At 51.2% G+C, this 21,531-nt stretch overlaps 1 protein-coding gene across 1 annotated transcript in view; it reads right to left on the bottom strand.

Annotated features, from left to right (window-relative positions):
* ZMAT4 (zinc finger matrin-type 4) overlaps positions 1-20,379 on the bottom strand; it is a 315,794-nt gene extending 295,415 nt beyond the window's left edge. The window contains exon 1 of the mRNA XM_018041759.1: positions 20,261-20,379. The gene's annotated coding sequence lies outside the window, so the exon portion shown is untranslated. The remainder of the gene's footprint in view (positions 1-20,260) is intronic.

Genomic DNA, 21,531 nt, shown 5'->3' with positions numbered 1-21,531 from the left:
TGAAGGAATGAGTACAAGGTATACAGAGAAGACCTCAGGGTGGGAGCGAACTTCAGCATCTTTCTTAACAGTTTTCTGCTTCATATCTGGGATGAAATCTGGGCTTCCCAGGTGGCCCAGTGGTAAAGAATCTGCCTGCCCATTCAGGAGACTTGGGTTCAGTCCCTCAGTCGGGAAGATCCCCTAGAGAAGGAAATGGCAACCCACTCCAGTATTCTTGCCTGGGAATCCCCTGGACAGAGGAACCTGGTGGGCTACAGTCCATGGGGTTGCAAGAGTCAGACATGACTTAGTGACTAAACGACAAGAACCAACAAGCTGGAATGATACACCTACTCCAATCTTACAATTAGGGGCCAGTTCCCCGGTTGCCCCACCCGCCCCCAGAGAAGAACTCCTTCCAAGCCAACAAGCATATCTTTCCTAGGCTTTGCCTTCACCTTTGTCCCAGATGAAATACATTAAGTCCTCTTTACAGGTGTCATTTGTTGCCCTTTCCAAGCAAGCGAAGCCTATCTAATTTCTATACAATTTGAATGGTTCTTGGCTCTGGAAACTTTTCTGTGGGCACTTTTGTGCAGTGGCCCACCGCCTTTCCTTAACTCGCAGCCTGAATGGACTGGACTGGGCTGCAGCAGATGTGGCTTCAGACCAGGCTTATCTCAGAGAGCAAGACCAGAGAAGCTGGTGGTGTCTGTGTCCATAACTCAGGAGGAGAGAATTGCTTCCTCTCTAGCCATTTTCCCCCAGGATTTTCCATCTGTGCTGCTCAGCATGTCAAGAGCAGAGCAGACGGAAGAACCAAGATAAAGACCCCCTTGCCCTCGAAGCATAAACGCACTGGTGCCAGTTTAGAACTGGCCAGTACAACTTCCCAGCCTCTAAGGGAGGAACTAGGGTGGCTGGGAAAGAAGTTAAAGTCTTATTTCTGTGTCAAACCAGGCTCTGTTCCTGGGCTTCAGATTCTTAACCTTCCCCAGAGGAACCCCAGTCTCCTACTGAACAAACGTTAATGGACCCCTAGCTCCCTCCTGTCCAGAGCCCACGTGAAACCTCTCATCCAGAAGTGCTATGCTACCTGCGTTGGTCTTTCCCCAGCCCAGCATCAGCCCCTCTCATGATGGCTGTGGATGTAAGTTGTAGGGTGCTCGGAGGGGCAGACCCAAAGATCACCCTGAACATGTCTGGGACAAGGGGAGAGGGTGAATAGAGGCAGTTGAAGAGTTTATGTCTAAAAAGTATTCAACAGAGCCTAATCTGTTAGGGTTGTCAGCCCACTGGCTAAAAAAAATGAATAAGTGTGTAACTGAAAAGAGTTGGAGGTCAGCTTATCGGTGCTGGCCATCTCCCATGGGCAATGAAAATACCCGTTATTACCTACGGGATTTGCAAGTTCTAAAGCAGAATGGGCAAAGAGGGTGATGTGAGCGGTGTGCGGTGTCTTCCCTGGGCAAGGAGGAGCAGCTGAGAAGTGGCAAAGTCAAGGCTTCAGCTACAGATGCAGCTAAGCTGGGGCTGAACGCTGGCCCTCCACTCCACCTGCTCCCTGGACCGCATGAGTTCTGCCCACAGGACCCGGGGCTGATCAGGCCACAGTGGAGAAGGAAGGATGCAGGATGTGTTGACTGGCCTCCTGTGCCCCCACCTGGACCAGGACAGCCCCCTGCCCCTCGCCGCCCACCTGCCAAGGCTTTCCCTGTAGGAGCTAAGAGTCAGGCTGCAATGGGAGAGCTCTGCACCATGAAGAGGCCAAAACATCTGTGGGACAGAGAAGAGGGATGTGTCTTGTCCATGAAGACAGCTTCTAAGCCCCTAGACCCAGGTGGGGATTGGGGGAGGGAGGTGTGCTGAGCGTTCTCCACTGGTTTCACAGAAGAGTAATTGGGTTTGGCTCCAAGAAACAGGATGTGGTTCATGGGATCAAATTCGAAAGTAATGTTCTGGACTTCCCTGGTGGTCCAGGGTCTAAGAGTCCAAGCTCCCAATGCAGGGGGCCGAGGTTCAATCCCTGGTCAGGGAACTAGATTCCACATCTGGTGCAGCCAAATAAATAAAAATAAACATTTAAAAAAAAAAAAGAAAAGAATGTGAATTGTGAAAATTCACTCCTTAGTGAGGGGACATACTCTCAATCTGGTTTTCTGGGATGGCTTAAGGCAAGTTATTGCCCAAGGTAAAAAGACTTGTCAGGATTCAATGGTGCTAAACCCACCCCTGTAAAAAATTCAAATAAGATCCTAACCTCCAGGCCCTCAGAACATGACCTTGCTTGGAAAGAAGAGCATTAACAGGGGTAATCACATTGAAATGAGGCCATGAGGGTGGTTTCTAATCTAAGAAGAATAGTGTCCTTAGGAAAGGGGACATTTGGACGCAATGACAGACACACATATAGTGTGAAGATCCCAAGGGAGCATGATGGGCTCTACAAGCCAAGGACAGAGGTTCAAATAGATCCATCCCTCACAGCCACGGGAGGAAGCAACCTTGCCACCACCTTGAACTTGAACTTGGACTTCCAGCCCACAGAGCCTGGAAACAGTGCGTGTCTCTGGTTCAAGCCACTCAGTCTGGACCCTCTGTTATCTCCGTGCTGGCGAACTAATACAGCTGTGAGAAAATCTCTGTGCAGCTGAGAGAAGTCCCCAGGAGTTTATAAAAGGTATCTCTTCACATTTTTTTCCCAGGGTTCCTGATACAATTAGTTTCTCATAAAGCTGCCCTCTTGCTGGACTGTGCGTTCTGATGCCAGGAAGTGATTTAATTTAATGCTATGCTTGTGCAGGGTAGATGTTTGGGGAGTCCTTTTGTTTTCTGTTATTGTTGAAAGGTTTTTAACTCCGTGTCACCTAATTCCTACAAAAAACCAAAGGAAGCAAACACCCATACGTGTTTGAACACATTTAAGCTTTCTACTTCTGTCTAAATATAACTTCAAACGTGTGTGTGGAGAAAGAATTTTCTCCCAAGACTTTCAGTGGGTGGCAGGGAAAAAAAAAAAAAATCAGCCTCACACCAGCATTATAGCTGATGTTTGGTACTATTTATAGAGCCGGCCATGGTCATGCCAGATCTTTAAAAGAAGCAAAACATCTGGGCTCATTCCAAAGCAGAGAGGAAGAACCTAAGTCACAACATATTACACAGTGGAAGGCTGCATCTTTACAAAAGATACAATTTACATTTGCTAAACATAATCCGTGCCTCTGAGGAGCTCAGGGAACCAGATTCTGGCACCCAGTGTAATGAAAGAATAACACAATAGCCATTGTGGTTTTCACATTTCAAGACGTTCTGAAGGGAATGAATGAATGGTTACCCAAAGGCTGAAAACCCAGCGCTTCCTCAGTGAAGGCCCTCCAAGTGGCCAGTGGCCATCGACTGTCAATCATGAGAGGCAACACCCCTGAACTGAGTCAGAGCTATTCTGGAAGGTTCTCAGTGTGGCCACAGTTCAAGTCCAAACCATCCTCCGCTCCACACTTGAAGGCAGGCAGCACTGCCTCCCTGCTCCGATCTCCCAGAGCTGTCTTAAGGATGAATTAAAGAAAAATATTTAAACTTACATAACACTTGGGACATCTGTACTAAAAGGGAAAAAAAAAATCACTATTTCTACAATATTTCACAGACTGAAAGCAACGATGTCCTACTTTAAGCAAAACCAATATTCAAAAAAAAAATCCAGATTTTTGAAATACAAACCAGAACTAAGTTGGTCGTCCAATGTGCAGAAAAAGAGTAAGCTCCTCAAAAGCTTTATTCACCAGGGAACGCCCAACACCTAGCCTGAGAACCAGGCAGGTTACACTCAAAAGGCATTTGTCGAATAGAAGCATCGCTTCTGTTAAACAGCCAGCTCCACTGGTATATTTCATGAGTTACAGAATCCACAACTACTCCATTCATGTGGCCCACGCCCCAGCATGCACAGAGCAGCAGGTGAGACCCTGGAACGTGCCCAGCTTGAGGACAGCTGTGTCCTGGGGGCCACCGGCGCCCCGGACTCACTGCCTCTGCAAGTGTTTGCCTGCATCCCTCCTGGGGTCTCAGTTCCCATCATCCCCTGTCCCATCACTGATAAAGAGGCAGCTCTGCGTCTTTGCAGACACCTCTTCCTGGCTTCCTGGTGGCAATGGCCAGGCAAGAGGGCACCCTGTCCCAGGCCGGTCACGGCTTTTTGGCAGTGACTAAAGACCCCGGCTGTCACTGTGTCTGTGGCCTTGCAGAAGCTGTTGGGTTTCAGGGCAGAGCTCCCCACTGCGCTTCGCACTGTCTTCATCACATACCCACCCCTGCCTCTTTGTTCCAAAATGTTTCTTTCTGTCCCCAAAACATTTGTTTTGTCCATGTTGGTGGGCCAGGGGTTAGCAGAGGATCCATGGAGAGCCATCTACAAGCTTCCAGGGAAACCACATCAGATCTGGTCCACAAGGAAACACTTCTGAAACAGGGCTAGGACCTGGTCCCCTCAGGTTACTGAAACTCATGTTCTTACTGTAACTTTTATTATTACTATGATAAAAATTAATAAAGGCTCACTGTAAGACATTTGGAAACTGTAGGAAAAAAAACATTAAGAGGAAAACAAATATCATCCGTAATCTCACCATGCAGAAAGAATGTCTCAGCATTTTGGTATATTTTATTCATGTCTTCATATATATATACACATACACACACATTTCATTAGCCAGTCTGGAAGATATTTAACATACAGCTTCATCAGCATCGTCTCCTGTCATTTCCATTCTTCACATATTTTTATGCAACTGCCTATGACTGCATTGTATGGATGTATCTTTATTCACTTAACTAGCTTCCTGCTAGTGGGAGAAGTTGAGTCCAGTGTTTCCAGAAAGATAAATAGCATTGCACTGAACAATTTTGTGCACACCTATCCCCCCACATTTCTGATTATTTCCTTTGTACAGAATCCTAGAAGTAAATCAAAAGTATGAAAATACCCTCCCCCAAAATCATGCTTTCCAGAAAGATTGTGCCAATTATAGCTCCGTCAGCAGGACTTAGACCAATCTATTAAACCTCTGCGACACCGAGCAACGTCATTTTTAAACGTTAGTAATTTTATAGCTGAAAAAAAAGCGCATCTCATTGCCATTTTAATTAGCATTTTTATTGTTGTTATTATAGTAAGTCCCCTACAAATGAATGAGGTCTGTTCCAAAAGCCAGTTCATAAGTCTAATTTGTTCGTAAGTCCACAAAGAACCCAACTAACAGAATCAGCTACATACTGCTGCCTTTACACTTGCTTCCAGAAATCCTGGACTTGAAATAAAGACACCATACCACCGTACTCTACACAGTAAAGTACACAAAAGCACAAGCACTTGTAGAAAACACACACACATGACAATGTACAGCAGACACGTGAGCGAACTCACACGACTGGACGTGCAAACACACATTCGCTTCTTTGAGAGCTTGTAACCTAGAGGTTGGTATGTAGGGAACTTACTGTATTGGGGTTGTTACTGGCAGTCAGGGCTTGACCTGAATGCCTCCCCTTACCCTCACATGGCATCCGTGGAAGACAGGCGCCCTCAACCTCACTCTACAGAGGGGGACACTGAGGCCCAATCAAGTGACTTCCACAAAGACAGCCTTCTTCAGAGCCAGGGTCAAAGCCCAAAGCCCACCCATCTGACTATTCTATTATGCTGTATTCATGGAGTCAAACTTTTTTTCACGTGTTTGTAACCCCTGTATTTCTTTTTCTCAGAACTGGAGTAAATTTATTCTGTGTGTGTGTATATAAAAAAACAGCCCTCAGCATTTCGGATGTTTTGACACTCCATGCTTGTGTGAAGATTCACACCCTCAGCTTTTGGAGCCTCAGCCCAACCCAGCCCCCCGTTTCCCCCTCCACTCAAGGATGACACAGGGTCTCCTCTCTACATTGACAAGACTGTAAACTGACTTCACCTGAGCCCTCGTGAGGTCAGTCAGAATGCCCTGGAACTGAACTTAACCTCGAGTGAGAACTATCATTTCCCAGTCACAGAAGGGTCAACTCTGGAGCACCCAAAACCTAGCCCAGCCTGAAAGCGCAGCTCTTCCACAAGGGCTGATTCTCCTGGACCATTCTTCCTTTCTTTCCGGGAGGCAGAGGGAGGAACCACTGTGTCTCTTCTCACAGGGATAGGGGTATCTCTTGACCAGATAGCTCCCCCTCCATGGCGTTCAAGTTCACAGCCAAGACAGCACCTGCCCACCAGGACCACTCCTCAGAGGCCCAGGGAAACATGTGCCAGCCTTCCTCCACGGGCAGAAAAGCCTCAAAGGCTGGGAGCCAGGAAGCTCTGCCCTGGGCAGGCAGGGGACACCCTTCCACTCCACCAGGAGCCTGCACTGGCAGCTGGAAGGGAGGCCAGCAGGATGAGGAGTTTTCTCCTTTGAAGTCACCTGCTCGCCCAGGAATTCATGCCGCAGAAAAGTTCTGCAGGATCATAAACCAGCCTCACGCCCGCCTCAGAGCTCCCCCTGCAACTCACAGCGATCGTTTGCTTGATTCAACTCAGGTTAGGGAGATGGATAGGATTTTCCCACCAATCACTTGATTAGGATGAGAAATCCATGCTCCTGCTGTTCTAAGCATTGCAGGGGTTTTTGCTTCCCTCAAATCTCTCTCAATATTACGGTTCTTGCAGCTTTTCAGAGATTCCTGCCCAGGGTTATTGTCCGAAGGCACTGCACAATTTGCAACGCTACACGGTTCTTCTCTGGTACCCTGTCCAGCAGTATCTGGGAGAAAGAGCTTGAGCTTTGAAATCCCCAAACAGGTATTCCGACCTTTTCGCTAACACTCTAGGATCTCGGCAACGGAATCACCTGGAATCCATCACCTGATGTCTCCTGAACACAGTCCATTACCCTGGCCCCCCTACCCCGGCTTCTGCTTAGAGACAGACCTACTCTCACGACCATCATCACCTCGTATAACTCCCCAGGCATCCTGGAGCCCTCAGTGCATTTCAGCACTGCGTTCATGTGTTACAGCTCACACTCCGCTGAATCCCTACAGCAAAGCTCCAACGTGGGTACCAGGAGGTCTCACAGGTACCAGGAGAAACTCAAGTGTGGAACAGCCACAGGGACGATGTGAGCTGGGTCTGCAGAGACGGCTTGGGGTCCGTACCCCTCCGTGTCTCCAGCTCCTCCAATCAAACAGACCTCCAGGAATAAGATCTGGAGAAAAGACAGGAGATCTTGCTTCCTGGATGAGCCCTGAACCACACTCCTTCCTGCTTTATCACTCCCACAAAGGACTGCGTCCCCTAGGTGAGCACAACATCTTGGACCCTCTGCCACCCAAGAAGAGGCCCCTGTCAGAGAGACAGATGAGATCAAGGCTCAGGGCCAGACACACGTCCTGTCCGCCCTTGGTTTAGTCAGAGGCCACCCCCTTTCCTGGCCATGTTGACAGTGCAGGAGGTCCCCTTTCTGAAGCTCTCTGAGCAAACCCGCCTCCCTCCCGCTGCTGTGACCCTCCTCAGCCCCACAGCACCATCTGGGTCAAGTTCTCCACCCTGCTCCCCTGTTGGTCTGTGAACCCGGACTGTTCGCTTTGCTAAAGCCCAGATCATCCTATAATCCCACCTCTTGCCTGGGCTGTTTGCCTGTTTTTCTTCCGACTGACCCCTAAGGAGAACGAAGATGATGCTCTATGTCTTCACAGTTATATCAGCCTCTCCCTCTTCCCAAACTGCAGGGAAGGCTGGAATCCCTCTCCTAAGGGGCTTTCCAGGTGGCTCAGACAGTAAAGAATCTGCTTGCAATGCAAGAGACCCAGGTTCAATCCCTGAGTCAGGAAGATCCCCTGGAGAGGGAAATGGCCACCCACTCCAGTATTTTTGCCTGGAGAATTCCATGGACAGGGAAGCCTGGAAAGCTACAGTCCATGGGGTCTGCAAAGAGCGGGACGTGACTGATAGACCCACATACACACACACACACACACACACACACACACACACACACACACACACACAGCAGGGAACACCCAGGACTCTGCCTACCCTGAGCCCACACCATGTCCGGATCAGGTGACCTGGGTTGGTTCCCTCTCTCCCCCAGCACAGCGAGTCTTATAGCAAAAACTAGAGAGAGGAATCTTCTTCCGTTCATTCCCATCTCCGTCCTGCCTTACAGGAAGATGGAGGAAAAAAACTAAGAAGTCTCAAAAAAAAAAAAAAAACCCACAAAAGCTTTAGGAAGAGAGGGGAAGATGTGCAGAAAGCACCTTTCAACTCTCCCTCATCTCTGGCCAAGCGGCTCTTGGCACCTCCCACACCTGCCTGACTTTGAGGATTGTCGCAACTCCAGGCAAGCCATTCCATTTCTTCAGAATGAAATTGTACCCCGAAAAAAGGTTAGCTATGAGTGGTGATGGATGTTATCTAGACTTACTGTGATGGTCATTTCACAATACCTAGAAATACTAAATTATTACACTGTATGCCTGAAACATATCATTTCACTCATCAATTACATTTCAATTTTTAAAGAATACAGTCGTACAAGAGCCATCTGGGTAGACAGCTCCAGGCCTGGAGGCATCTGAGACTAGGTTTTGAGGACTCTCAATCCACACCCTCATCCTGGCCTCATCCATTCAGTCCATAACTCTTGAGAAGGTACCCAACCCCTCTTACGGTGGGAGTGTAGGCAGAAACCTCATTTCGATTTAGAGACTCAACCTCTCTCAGTCACTGTCTCCTGTCCACTCCCTCTGGGCGCGGGGGGCGTCTTTCTCCGTAGACCTCAGGCCAAGGTCTCTCCCCTCCTCTGCCACGGCTCCTGATCCAAGCCACAGAGAAAATGAAGCTACCGGAGTGAGCTCCCTGGACGATCCCCCAGGTCCCTGCCGCCCCCAGCTCCCCTATACCCCCACCCAGTGCCTCTGAGGGCAACTGCCTGTCTTCTCTTGGCCTCCAGCGAAGGCCATGCCTGGCACTGCACTCTGCACCCCAACTCCTCCTGCAGGCCATCGCCCAGCAGGGCCTCCTCTCCTGTATCACCTCTGCTCTCCCCACTGGACCATCTCCATCAGCACAGACATCCTGGTGCCCTTCCCATGTTAGAGGGAAAAGGCTTCCTTTGACCAAACAGCCCTACACTTAACCATTCACTTCTCTGCACCCTTCACACCACATGCCTCCATGAAGTCGTCTACCCAAGCAAGAGAGAAACCCCCACCCCCACCCAGCACCTCTCCCTCCAACTCGCCCCGTCCACCGTGATCGCCTCCTACAGCATCCCAGTGGCCAATTTCGGTTCTCCACCCTCCTCTGACGTCAGCACTTTCACTCCCTCCCTGTGAAAATACTCCCCTAGGTCTCTGAGGACACATTCCTTCTAGGGTCCCTCTCTTCTCCCCCCCCACCGGGGGCTGCTCCCTTTCAGTCTCCTAGGCCGGGTTCATCTTCACAGCCCAGATTCAGGGGCAGCAAATGCGGCCCTCGGCCGCTGCCTACTGTTGTAAATAAAGTTTTACTGACACACAAGCTCGTGTATTGTCTGCGGCTGCTTCTGTGCTACAAAGGCAGAGTTGAGCCATTGCAGGAAAGTCTGAAATATTTACTCTGTGGCCCTGTAAGAAAAAGTTGACCAATTCCTACCCCAGACCCCTAAATACCATGGAGCTCCAGACTCAGACTTTAGAGCTTCTCTATCCACACTCACTCTCCAGGTGATCCCATTTGGTCCCACACTTTCAGTTTTATCAAGACACTGACAACTGCCGAGATTCTTCTCCAGCATAGAAAAGTCTTCTCTGAACTCCAGACCCATCACCCTGCCGACTGGTGGACTTTTCATTTGTATGGCCCGGCATCCTTCCCAAACAAAATCCTTACTTCTTGTTTCTCCCCTCAGTCTGCTCCTCCAGAAAGCCTTTCCATCTCACACCAAAAACCTGGGAAGTCATTCGACTTCTTTCTCTCAAACCCCACATTCAACACATCAGCAAGTCTTGTTGGTTCCACTTTCAAAATGTATGCAGAATTGGCCCAGTAACCCCTCCATTGTTCCCACCCAAATCCAAGGCACCCCCACCCTTGCCAGGATCACTGCCTCCACGCAGCCCTCCTGGAGGTGCTTTCAACATTGCCGCCCACAAGGCAGCCGGAGTGATCCATTTCCATCTAAACCGTGTCAGTCCTCTGCTCAAAACTTCCCAGGGGTTGGAGGACCAGCACCCTGGTCCCAGTGCTACCCCTGACACCTCGCAGCTCCAGCTTCAGGACCCCTGCTGAGTGGACAGTTCCTCCCAAGCCTCCACCTGGACGCGCTCCTCTGCACTGTGTCTGCTTCAATGTAGCTTAATTACAAAGACACCCCTGGGCCTGGCCTCGCCCACCCCCAGCCCCTGGTTCCACTTCCTTTCTCCCAGTGCACTGACTCACCTTACTACAGACTCACTCCCTTGCTTACCATCTCTTCCCCCCACCAGACAGAAGCTTCGAGAGGACAGGGAGCTGGTCAGTTTTGCCCACTCTGAATTCTCAACTTGGAGACCTGCACTTGTCAATTCTCAGTATTTGGGGCAACGAACAAGTAGACATACGACATTTCAGATGTTCCCATCTTCTTGAGAAGAAGCAGAAGGTTGGGGAAGAGAAGCACATGGCTTCTGTCATGGAGAGATCAGAGAGGACCACAGCACTGAGCTCTCCAAGCATGAGCCAGCGGCATCCCTCACTGACCTGTCCCAGGGAATGTACTGAAGCAAGCCAGTCCCCAAGGACAGGGCGACTGCCTGCCAGCTGCTCCCCCAAATCCCTCTGAAGAGCCCCCGGGAAGCCAGGAGGCTGCTCTGGAGGCAGATGGTGCCAGATCCCAACAGGGCCTCCTTGGTCTGCCCTGCAGGCATCCAGGTCACCCCGACCCAGGAGGGGTGAGCCGGATGGGGAGTCACGGCAGGCAACGCACCAGGCTTGGAATCCAGCCGTGTAACCTGCTGAGCCTTAACCAGGCCAGGTCTCAGTGTCCTCTCTGCAAAAGGAGGGTGGTGAGTAAATGTTTTAACAATTGAAAATACAGTCAGCCTTCTGTATCCACAGGTTCATCCCTGGATATGGAGGCCGGGGAGGGAAGATTGTAAGGGACTTGGGCATCCATGAAGTTTGGTATCCCGGGGGTCCTGAAACCCAACCCCCGTGGATACTGAGGGACAACTGTGAAGGGTGGTCTCAGACTCCTTGAATTTTCTCATCTTTATCACATCACATTTAAAGTTCCACTCTGCAAAAAGAGATCATGCTTAAGGTCTGGGGGGAGCTGGAAGTCACTCCCTCAGCTCCAAGCATCCTTCTTGAGTTCCCACCTATTCCCCGATCTGCTCCCATTTTTTTTGTTTTTTTTTTTCACCCCTTTGTCTTTTTGTCTCATAACCTTTCCCTCCTCTTCACATATTCTGAAAACCCTGAGGTCCAGGCAGGTGGGGAGGGTGGGCAAGATGGGACCACCCTAACCCCCTTCCCTCTCCTCCCAGAAACCCCACAGGGCAGTTTCACATCAACGGATACAAAAGCAAGAGACAGCGAGAGTGAATCCGTGTGAGAACCTCCAACCCATCCCCACCCCCCCCCCCGGCCAACCCTTGCCTCCCCACCCTCCTGGAACAGCACCTGGGCCCCAGCTGATAAAACAGAAGGGCTTTCTGAGAACCCAGTACAGCCTGGAACCCCGGGTTTCTCAGCAGCCTCAACGCCCACACTGGCTCTGGGCTCGAGACCACCACTCACACGAGGATGTCCCTCCTTCCATCCAAGTCTCCTCACACTTCCGTGCTTAGGACTCAGGGGTCCGTCTCCTGAGCCCCCTGTGACCCCTCACACCTCCATTGACACCCACTTTCTCAGCACCTACACCCCGGCCTCGAATTAGGTCTCAGGTGAACCCACCATGGACCGGAAGTCATCTCATCTGTGCCGCTGTTAACCCCTCCAGGGTCCTCCAGGACACAGGATGCTCTGCCCATCTGTCTGTGGCCCAGGACACTCAGACCAGCAAGAAGCCCTGCTGGCTTCCAGGTCAAGGTGGTATATATACTTGCAGGCTCTTTCCATGCTGGCCCTTCCGCCTGCTGCCATACAACCTGGGGAGCACGGCTTCGACTCTCCAGGTATCAGTTGCTTCCCCATCCACCTCCAAGGCTTGTGAACACAGAACACCACACACACACACACACACACACACACACACTTCTATTAAAATAAATAGAGCGGCAAATCAGCCGCAGGCCCACACCCCTCCTCACCCTGCCGACTCTCCCGCAGCCTAGCCACTTTTCCAATTAAGCCCAAGAAAGCCCCAAGGAGGTGAGCATCACAGCTGGCACCCCACTGAGCCAAGACACCCCAGACCCCCCCCACGTGGCTGGGCACACATCACACAGCCGTCCAGCTGTGAGCTGCACAGGGAGCCGGGTGCCCAGCCTGCCCGGAGGGGAGGCAACAAAGGAAAGCACAGCGGCAGGTGAAGACATCTCAGAAAAGCAGCAACATACAGGACCCCAGGAGGCAGAAGCCCGAGGTGGCCTCTGGAGAGCCTTGGGCACCCAGAGTCCCTGCTCTGAGGATGAAAGCTGTCAGGGCGTGCCCTTGGTCTTAATCAATAAGGGAATCAGGCAAAAGGCACGGCTTCCCGGAAGGAGGGAAGGACGGCTCCACCCTTCCCAGTGGAGAGGTGCCAGCTGACTCCACGGCACCAGGAGCCCGTCTCGATGGCCCAGCTGGACAGGCTCTGACATCACATTCTCCATGACCTGGCTCTGCCATGCTCTGCCTTGGTGACTCTGGCAAATCTCGGTCTCGCTGAGCCTCAGCATCTCGACCTGCGACATCCGCAGAGGTGCGTGATGCTTGTCACCAGGCCTCCTGAAAGGCTAGGACAGGTCTGACCCCTGCAGACGGGAGCTGGGGGTGAGGCAGGGAGGAAGGAGCAACACGCCACAGCCCTGGGTCCCTGCGCCCTGCCTGGAGACCCCGCCCCCTTGATGTTCAGCACCGACCGGCCTGCAGGACCACACGCTGCTTGGTCTGGGCACACTGATCTGACCTGGGCACACAGATCTGACCTCACTATTCCTACTCATGAGACACTTTTCAGTGAGAATATGGGAGCTGATCCACTGCTAAATGTATGGTCACGGCTTGAACCTTAGTGGTTCGAGGAACAAAATAGCACATTTCCTGTAGGAAATTTGGGAAATAAAGACAAGCTGAACAAAGTTTAAAAATCAGGTGTTTGCTAAAACCCAAAGAGAACCACCGTTAACCCCTCCATATATTTGCATCTATTCTCTTCTTTCATGACTGTACACTTTGTTTTACCAAAATGCATTTATACTCTGCGTGCTTTTAAATCTTTATTTATATAATATATATAGTTAGTTTTTTCCCATATCCTTGTATATTATTCAATGTTATTTTAATAGCTTCCTCGATGGATGCACCATATTAAACTAATCCCCCCCTACAATGTTTTGTTGTAATGAATAATGCTGAAAGGAATCTCCTTGATTAGATCTATTCTGCACAGCTCTGATGATTTTCTTAGGAGAAATTCCAGAAGAGGAATTGCTAACTGGTTCAAAGGGCATATTTTTCAGACATGTCTCTTGTGTTTGCAAATTATCTTCCCACCAGCTATGTCTAAAAAGGTCCATTTGCCAACACTCTTAATGGCACTGATATCCGTTTTCCTTTTTGCTCATCTGCTAGTTGGGTAATATCTTGTTTTTAATTTCATATTTTAATGATGAGTGAGGCCGGACGCTTTTGCATCTTTTTCTGGACATTTCTGCTTCTTTGTGTCTGAATGATCTCTTCACATCCTCTGCCCACTCTTGCCACAGAGGACAGGCTGCTTTGCTAATACTATACAAAGAGCGGAATTAGTCCACAGCCTCCTTTGATGACTCTGCCCCTGTGTTGAGCAATCCCCTCCATTAAGGCGTTAATGCTAATGTCTAGCTTACATTCTTTTCCTGTTGTTTAAGCCCATTTGCTCTCATCCTGCCTTCAGTGAGGGGCACCCTGCCTCTCTCATCTGAGAGTGCTGCCTTTGCTGTCACCTGTCAGCCTCCGGGGATGAATAACTCCTCTTCGTTTATGCCCGACCTCGTGGAACTCATGAAGCCAGAAAGCCACCCTGTGAGGCCATCCCTTGTCTTCTTACTTCTTCCTCCAGACCCTCATCCTTTCTCCACTGGATGGCAACAAATGGCTTCGGAACTGGCTTCCGCATCTCAAGCTCACCCCTCCCCAACCTCACCTCCCTCCACTCTCCACTCTCATCTCATTTTCCCTAAAGGCAATTGTGACTGCCTTGTCCTGCCTAAAATCCTTTTGTACCCAAGGGTGGCCCGCTGGCCCCTCCCTACCTGGGAGCACCCATATCCCCTCCTCCAGCACCCCCAAAGCATCCTTCGTGCGCTCAGACAGTCACACCCAGTGTGACCCCCGGGGCACTAGTGCCTTGCTACTTTCTGCTTCTGGGTCTTGACCTATGGCTGTCCACCTTCCCCACCAGGCACTCACCCCTAGCTAGCCCAGCACCAGCCTCTGTGTTTTCTCCCTTTTTCCCAGTTTTCCCCTAATTATGTATTTATTTGGTGATGTTCATTTCGCCAGTTTATCTTACTGCCTACGTGGCTCAAAGCACCACAGGGCGAAGCTGCCTCTGCCTGTTTCTCCAGAGGGCCAGCCTCTGTGTTGGTCCCCAGGCCGCGAGAGCATCCCTCCACATCCGCTCTCATCCCCGGGCCCCTGGGGTGCCAGCTTCTAGACCCTGACACAGCACCCTCTGCCGAAGTGCACACCCTGCCCTGGGCCTGCAAGCACCCAGGAGGTGCATCTGCCCAGAAATGAATCAGATCTGGCCAGAAGGAAGGTAGAATTTCAGCCCCTTGTTGTAGAAGCTTCTCTTAGAAATGAGACACGTGAAATTCAAAATTCTGTTTTGCCCGGTGAAGGTAACTGGTGAAATGTCTTGTCCAGAGCCCACGTGTGCCGTGGACCTGTTTTATTTCATTTATCTGATGAGGAGTTAGAGCTAGACGTCTAAAGACGCTTGCCTTGGTAACCGGCAGACTAACTCATCCCCTATTTTCCTTCCTCTCTCTCTTCCTGGTCTCCGCAGCTCTATCCAATCCCCCTTTCCACCCCCTGGGTCTGGCTCACATCCCGCCAACCCTGGCCTCGCAGACGCCCCTTCTCTTCCAATGATGGAGACCACAGCATCGGTTGTGTAAACCAGGGAAGCTAGAGTCGGTTCCAAGGCATCCATGATGGGCATTCCATGACCAATGCCAACTGCAGGGCTCCCTGCCTCTGCCATTTGGATAGAAGACAGCAGCCCTGGAAAAGGAAGCAGCCCCTTCAGTTGGGAAGCAAGGGGGAAAAAAAAATTGAGCTACAGGCTTGGGATGGAGAACCTTGATTCTGGTCCCGGGTCTCCCAGTTGGGTCACCTCTCCAGACCTTGGGCACCACATCTGGAAACGAAAGGCTGGACTTGAGATGAGGTCCTCAAGCCTGACCGAGTCTGCCCCTCTTGCAGCAGCAGGACAGCAGCGGGGTGTCCTGCCTCTATTCTGGGACTCTGATTCTCCAGCCCTTTGATGCCCCAGAGCACAGGTGAGGTATCAGAGAAATAAAAAAAAAAAACCAGACCCCTCATCAGGAACCGGCCAGGACGCCTGCACTAGACGGCCCCAGCCTGTCCCCAAGCCCTGAGAGCCCCTCACCTGTTCCCCCAGCTGAATTCCCCACTCATCCGTTTCCTAAAGATCATCACAGAGGCTCCAAACCTTCCCTTTTTAACAACTCTGGCTGGTGGAAAATTCTTCTCATACCTAATCTAAGTCCATCTGCTGCAATTTCTGTCTATTTTCTCTCGTTCAGTCCTTACTGGAGATGGAGAACAGCTGGTCGCCATCCTCCATATAACATCCCCTCCTAAACCCAACTCGGTTATTACATCACCCCTCAGCCTGTTTTCCTTCTGGTACAACATCCACCGTTCCGACCTGCCTTCACGGCGGGACTCCAGGCTCGGGAGGCATCGCGGAGCGCGGCGGCCCGCGGCGGAGCAGCTCGGTAAACCCAAGTCCTCGGAGAACCGCTACATCCCCGGACAGACGTTGGACGCGGGGGGCAAAACCCCTGGAGAAGGTCGGAGCAGAAAAAGGGTGGCTGAGAACACAGCCCAAGTCCCGGGTTTTATGAGAAGGACAGAAAAGGCAAATCGATTCAGTGCTCAAGGTCGGATCTGAGGGATCAAATCTCAGCTGCTAGACCCCAAAATCCTGCCAGCACGATGCTCTGGGGGGCCACAGCACGACCTCAACGTGGGTAAGAGCAGAACGGAGCCTTAACAGGGAAGCAAAGCGCCACAGTTATGCAGACATTCCGGATCCAAACTCATCTCCCTTACCAAACAAAGAAACTCCACTTTGAATCCCATGGAGAACTCAAACACCTCTGAAAAGTGGCAACGCTGTTAATGGTTCACACTCTAGTAGGAATAAGTCAATTCCATCCAAGCTCTTGATAGAGACATTTAGGGGTGAGAAGAGAGCAAAACACAGAGAATAGATTAACAAACAAACACCACCGCAGGCAGGTTTTCCAAGGTCAGACTTGTGCGCATATAAGAGGCTAAGGGGGGGTTGGGGCTCAGCCTTGCAAAGGGTGGGGGCTGCATCCACCCAGCACCAGTATGCATCCAGAAGGTCTGTTTCCCTACCTTCACGCAGGGCTTCTGCACCACCCTAGGTGTCCGGGTGAGGTCCAGAACTGAACCCAGAGCTCCCCCTGGGGCCAGACCCCAGGTGCATTCCAGAATTCCTGACTCCCTCTGGCACACGGTCTCAGGTCTCAGACGTGAGATAAGGATGGTGTCTAATATTAAATCTCAATCTCTAAGGTGCCCTTAAGTGACAGCGAGGAAGAACCAGAAGGGAAGGAAGAAAAGACAGGCACACGTCAAGATGAAGTAAGATGATTCAGGCATCCACTTGCTGCCCTGTGAAGTCCCTCCCAAGGTGGGAGGTGGGTGGGGGCCACATGAGTGTACAGAAAGGGGAAGCAGGTGAACCATTTACTAATAATCTGGGCTACAAAATGTTTCCAAGTGGAGAATGAAGAGGGCAACGCACAGAGTAGAGTGAACGCATCTCAGCGCCTAGATTTCAAAACAGCCTTCACCGTACCTTGAATAAGCAGAAGCATCAGACTCCAGCCTGTCCGCCCTCAGAGGCTGCTCCAGACTCTTTCCCACCTCCAGAATCACACCCCCATGCCCCCCAGGATTACTGGGAGTTCACACATCTACCAGAGGAAGAAAAGAAATTCTGTGTTTACAAAAATACCTAACACAATAAGCCCCCCCACATCGCAATATTAAATTTTAAGAGAGAAGACTCAAAGGTTCATCTCTGATTAAAATTTTCATAGGTTTTCTATCCTATTTCAGGGGGTAGTGTTCTTTAAGAGCACAATTGGCACAAAATGACAAGATCAAAGCAGGTTGGCAAAGAGATTATTTACTAAAGTGTTGATGAGGAAATGGAGAACAGGGAAAAGGAGCCGAAAAGTAAGGAAGGGACTTTGTCTGGCTTGTCAAAGCAGACAGAGGCGACCCTTTCACAGCACAATGGTTAAAGGAAGAGTCATCCTGGCTGGCCAGTTGGGCAGGGCCCTGTGGATGGTGCTTCTCCGGGGTCCAGGACCAAGCTACCGCATCTGATGAAATGACAAGTGACAAATTTAATTTCCTGAACACTAATCAGTCCCTTCAGACACAGACAGGCGCCTGGCTTCACAAGGAACCAGCCAGCCCAACAGTAGCCGGCGATGAAATTCTCCAAAGTGGATGGCATGGCACGGCGGAGGGGCTGGATCCTGGGTTTCACGGGGCGCCATCCAAGGTGAAGTTGCAGCGGTGGTGTTTTGCTTGCCGTCAATTATTCTTTAGCTCCCATTATGCTTTTTTTAGCCTTAAGTTGTTATTTTAATGATCTTTGTTCCAAAGAGGGAACTACAAGAAAGACGAAGGAGGAGGAGAGGGAGGGGGAGACGGAAAGCAAGTGCTCCCAGTGTGTCCCACTTGTGCGTTGCAGCTCACCGTGCTCCCTCCCCCATCCTGCCTTCTAACTCTGCATGAGTCACCACTCCGAGCTGGTTTCAAAGCCTTACTTTGAATGTCCTCTATCACGACAGAGACCTAGCAGATGGGCATCGGCAGAGGGGGCTCGCAATCTCACTCCCTGTCCCTGGTTCTAAACACCCCTGCAATTCCAAGGCCGTGTTCCGTGGTTATTACTGCCTTCCTGAAAACCAAAGCCATCCCCTCCCCTTTCAAAATCCCCCACCTGCTAGATGTCGCCTCTGTGGGCTCTCTCTGCCCCAGACAGACCACAGAGGAGAAGGTCTCGGGCCAAGGATGCCTCAACAGCCAATAAAAGTTCAGCATCCTCTCCAGGCTCCCAAACACAAAGGCGTTCTCCTTTGCGGGGTTGCAAGCTTGTTTTGTTTACTGCCAGGCAACATGTGCAGAGGAGAAGGCTGACTGTATCCCCACCAAGACAAAAAAAAGTCAACCAGCTTTTTTTTTTTTTTTTCTTAAGCATTGTGAGTAAAGCTTCAGCAATAACATCTCCCACCCGAAATAGCTGTGGAAAGAAGGTGGGCGAGAAGCCTTTGCGGAGGTTAAAGGAGACAAGAATTAAAGAGTGAACATGATTCGTGGAGCCAGGGAATGGACACATTCACATCTCAGCGGGAAGGCTGTCCTGGGGACTGGGTGTCCTGGAGGAGCCCTGCCTGAACATCCCCATGCGCCCAGGACCAGGACTTGAACCTCCCAACTTGGGGGTCTAGGTTGGAAGTCAGAGAGACTCAGGGAGGTGGAAGATCAGTCCCAAGCCGGCAGCTTCTGAGGACCCAGCAGGTCGGAGGACACACCTGGCCAATGTTGTGGAATATTCAAATAGGAGCTGCCTGCACCAAAGCAAGAAGGAAGTTTGAGACCAAGCACATCACCTTCTCCCACGGGGACACTGCTTCCTAGCCGGCCCTCAGACCTAACACTTCCTGGTGGGCAGAATCTGGGGAGCAGGGTTTCTCCCCAGGACCACCAGTGGAATTCAGATCAAGCCGCACCCTTGTGGTCCCACCATTCACAAGCGAACAAGGGTGCCGCGAGGCTGGACCGCCCTCCGGCGGTGGCCAGCCTTTCCCTTGAAGAGCAGTCATCACAGACAGCAGGGATGATGGCTCCAGTCACCTCTCAATCAGAGCAGCACCTGCGCACCCACCCAGAGCCAGCTCCTCCCACCAGCCCCCTACCCCCCTCCCCACCCAGAGCCCCTGGCTTGCTTAGTGGACAGCCCATCCCTGGTGAGGTGTAACCTTCACAAGGGACTCGATTTCCTTCCAGCCCCTTTATTTCCATAGACACCAAACCTGGACAGTCTTCCAGAGTTTTCGGGAGCTAATCAATTTAGTGATGTCTTCCCCCCCAACACACACACACACACACACACCCCGGAGAACTGCTTTGTTGATTTCTCCCCAAGTTTTGTGTTGCAGACAGACACCCATCAGGTCACACAGGACAGTTGCCCGCACCCCAGGATGTCACACATCTCCCTTCAGCAGATTAAGTGAGCTGAGACAGAGTGGGCAAGGGAGGGGGCAGGGACAGAAGGAGACAGAAGTCTGACGAAGGACTCAAGTCGAAGGTCACAAGAGTTGGGGCACAGCAGGTCCACGTAATGTCAAGGGGGCAGACCCTATGATGGAAAACACAGCCACCCCATCGCCAGTCCCAGAACCGGCCTCCCAGCTGCGGGGTCAGCGCGGGGGGTAAGCAACACATCCAGGGTCCAACCCCCTTCACCCAGCAAACCTGAATCTACACCCCGACCGCAGGCACAGAACCCCAGCCCAGGACCAGACCTATTTCCACAGACCTGAGCGTCACTGATTGAAAGAGTAGTAAACAAACCCCAGTTGTAGACAGCGCAGAAGTTTCCCAAATCATCAGCTTGTTTTCCTCCCAACAGAAGACGGGGATTTCCCTCCTTGGTCACGTTTCCTCCCCTAAACTTTTCTTCCTGCGCCCCCTCTACAGAGGCTCAACTGCCAGCCACTGAGGATGGGGGACCAGGCGCAGCGCGCCCCCGCCATACACACACACACACCCGGGGAGACGCAGCGGGAGTACCTTTTCCGCGGAGCAGAGGGGCCCGGTGCCCAGAGGCTCGCTGCCTGCGGAGCCTGGAGGGATGCTATGGGGATGGTGCACGCTGAGGATTGCGCGTTCCTGCCTCGGCGACCAGACCTTTCGGCAGCGCGGACCAACTGTGCTAGCGAGGCACTTAGCAATTATCTGCGGGCGCCGACGCCCCGCCCTCTGCTCCTGCGATTGGCTCCCGGGGCCCGGGCAGGACTGCATTGGTTTCAGACGACCTCACTCGTTGCTCCGGCTCCTACTATTATCTAAGCCATCAAAGGAAATAATTCCAGGTTTCATTGACAACCTGTAAGGCTCTCCTCCGGCCCGGTGTGTTTGGGGGGGGCGAGGGGGTGCTGGTGTGCAATCCTGCTAGTCCGGGGGAGGGAGGAAGGGAGAATAGATAAATAAAGTGGGGGTTCGGGAGAACCGAGAAGGGGTGGGGGTGAGAGAGAGAGATGGGGGGGGGCGGGGGGCAGCTATCAAGCAATCAGATTCTTGCACCCGCATTTTAACTTCCACAACACAGAGCCCATAGCAACAATTTTCTGGCCTTTTTCCCCCCCCAACTGGTTCCTGAGGGCAGAGAGAAATATGACGGTGGGGTTTCTGCCTGTGTAACACAGACTCTGGGAAGCAGAGCTAGGTAAAAGGCTGAAGGAATCTAGTGATGTATTTCCCCGGGCCACTCTGGAGGGCATGTGAAGGTCATTTTAAATTATTTAGAGGGACAGATTGTGCACCTTCAGTGGGTTCATCCATCCATTCTTTCCCTCTTGGTCCACCTCAGCCCCCAACCTGAGAAGACGGCTTCTCTTTACACCTTCTTCAGTCTCAGAAGAGCAGATTTTAAAGTCAGTGAAAGTCTGAAATTCCTCACTGGCCTCGCGGGGAGGTCCAGAGAGACAGGCATTTGCCAAGCTAGTAGTTCTGCTCGGACCCTGGCTTTTGGTTGTTCCCAAGTGGCTTCAGTGAATTGCTTAGACTCACATCATCAGCTCATCCAAGGGTGAGAAAAACCCAAATGCTTTCCCTTGCTCAACAAAGAATTATGAAGCATGAGTCTTGCCCTTTTATTTTCCCTGAATTTTTCACTATATGGAAAAGACATCATTGGATAGCAGACATCATTTGATAGCTGAATGTTTTAAGAGGAAGAAAAAGAATTTGAAAAGGGTCTTTTAAAGGAAGCTCTCGGGATGTCCAATTTCAGATCAGTTAGAGCTAATCCTTCCCTCTCCTCCTGTTGGAATCCACCCATC

Source organism: Capra hircus, chromosome 27, assembly GCF_001704415.2.
Source record: "Capra hircus breed San Clemente chromosome 27, ASM170441v1, whole genome shotgun sequence".
NCBI lineage: Eukaryota > Metazoa > Chordata > Mammalia > Artiodactyla > Bovidae > Capra > Capra hircus.
This window is presented reverse-complemented; position numbering and strand designations above follow the sequence as displayed.